Consider the following 2,436-nt stretch of genomic DNA (forward strand, 5'->3'; position numbering starts at 1 on the left):
TATATAAACAGCGCCTTTTATATCAGTGAGTTATTTCGATGGAATGGCCAATGTCTGATATTTAACTTTATCACTCATATCGGCCGATACCGATACCATGTTGATAATATTGTGCATCCCTAAATAATGTAGTTACAATATGTTTAGACATATGGTGTCAGTAGTTCTATGTTTAGTAATGTTAGCATCAATATGTTTGTAATCTCTACAAAAAAATTGCTGTGCTAAACAGACTGAAAAAATACACAAGCTATCTCTGGTGACTTTGCAAACTGTGGGTGCAGCCCAATATTTTGTCAGTGCATTGGTTCAGTTTGAACAAATGCAAGGAAAAAGAAACATATGAATATTAAAACTAATTTAGTGTTTCATCAAGCTCAGTGATTCTCTTGACAGTTCACTGCTGTTTATCGAAGGGCCTGAAGCCCTCTGAGCTCTTTTTGCTGTGAGAATGCGGGTCACACATGAACAAATGGGTCAACCACACCTCCTCCCTACAACCAGGAACTAAAGGCATGTTTCCTTTCAGAACACTTGGCACATTTACATCATGTGCTATGTCAGCTCTTTAGGGAAGAAACAAATCTGGGTTTCAGTTTTAAAGGAAAATGTCTGATTTTAGAATCAAATGTGCAGTTTGCTGCTTTCGCTGATGAAGAAAGTTTGTTTTGTAATTGTTTGTCTGCTTCATGGAGAAGAAAGATGACCTGGTTGAGTGTGTGTCAGCAGCTGGACAAAAACCTGAGTCCAGTCAAAACTGGCAGGAAGAGTCTCACCGCTGAGCTCAGAGGCTTTTAATAGAAAGAGCAAAGAAACACAACAGCTCTGCTTTGTTATTGTCTCAAACTTACCCAAAGAGACCTATTCATTATCTTTACTGATTTGAATACACAACATGTGCCAAACATTTCTTGTCTTAACAGCTTTATGAAGGGTCTCGTTCGTCATCCTTTCAAACAGGTTTTTAAAAAACATACTATTTATTGCAATGCAGTTTTGATATCATATGAAAACTTGTGCACATAGACTTTTTTAAACTGCTTTAGAGAGACATTGAAAACACGTGAATTAACAGTATAAAATGAAGTATTTTATGCAACGTTTTCAATTTGTCCGTTTTTTTTTTACTTGCACTTATTTAGGACTCTATAGAGTTCATTCTTTGCATAAAGACCCAGTTTTCTTTCCTTAATTCTTTCCCAGTTTTTATAAATGTATAATAATAATAATAATAATGCATTCATTCAACCTTTATTTATACAGGTTAGTCCCATTGAGCCTCTGGGACTCATTTACAACAATAATAATAAAAAAAGATTTAGGGTGGCAAGGTGGTGCAGTTGGTAGAGCTGTTGCCTCTCAGCGAGAAGGTCGCCGGATCGAATCCTGGCTCGAGAACCTTTCTGGATGGAGTTTGCATGTTATCTCCTACATGTGTGGGTTTTCTCCAGGTACTTCGGTTTCCTCCCACAGACCAAAAACATGCATGTTAGGCTGACTGGTAACTCTAAATGTTCCATAGGTGTGAGTGAGAGAGTGAATGGTTGTTTGTCTTGTTTGTCTCTATGTGTCCCTGTGATGGACTGGAGACCTGTCCAGGGTGTCCTCCTCCTCTCACACACTGATGGCTGGATATGGGCACCAATGACCCCCATGACCCGAAAAGGAAGAAGCGGGTAAAGATAATGGATGAATGGATAAAAGATTTTGATGAAAAATAAAATACAGACCAGTCAATTCAACTTTCCCTTAATTGCATGGGTTTTCCCCCCCAAAACACAAGCTAAATGATATGAAAACAACTTTATAAATGTAGAGATGTCTGTTTTATAAGTGTGCATCTACAAACGTGTGCAGATTTTTAAATTCTGCCACATTTGTGATGTTTATGAGGCTAATATTCCTCTATACTTCTGTTTGTATGACATTGTGCACAAATGGTTTAATTTTCTCCCGTTGTTGGAGTGAAACATTTAAAAAAATGCTTTTTGCCAAAAGGTGGGTTGAGTATTCATAAAGTAGATTTATTTACAGTGCAAAATATACCTAATTGTGTTACTGTTTTCCACCTACTAGACAGTTTAAAAATATCCTAAAAGTTTATTTTTCATGCTGTCAGAAAAGGTTGCCGCAAATCACTGCGTTTGAAACAAACCAGGGCAGCACGATGGTGCAGTAGAGCTGTTGCCTCTCAGTGAGAAGGTCGTCGGATCAAATCCTGCCTGGGGTGCCTTTATAGGTGGAGTTTGCATGTTTTCTCTGTGCATGCGTGGGTTTTTTCCAGGTACTCCGGTTTCCTCCCATAGACCAAAAACATGCATGTTCAGTGACAGCTGGAAACGGGCACCAGTGACTCCCGTGACCCGAAAAGGAAGAAGAGGGTAAAGATAATGGATGAATGGATGGATGGATGGATGGATGGATGGATGGATGGAT

The sequence above is a fragment of the Nematolebias whitei genome, chromosome 14 (assembly GCF_014905685.2).
Source record: "Nematolebias whitei isolate Nwh7 chromosome 14, NemWhi1, whole genome shotgun sequence".
In the NCBI taxonomy this organism is placed as follows: Eukaryota; Metazoa; Chordata; class Actinopteri; order Cyprinodontiformes; family Rivulidae; genus Nematolebias; species Nematolebias whitei.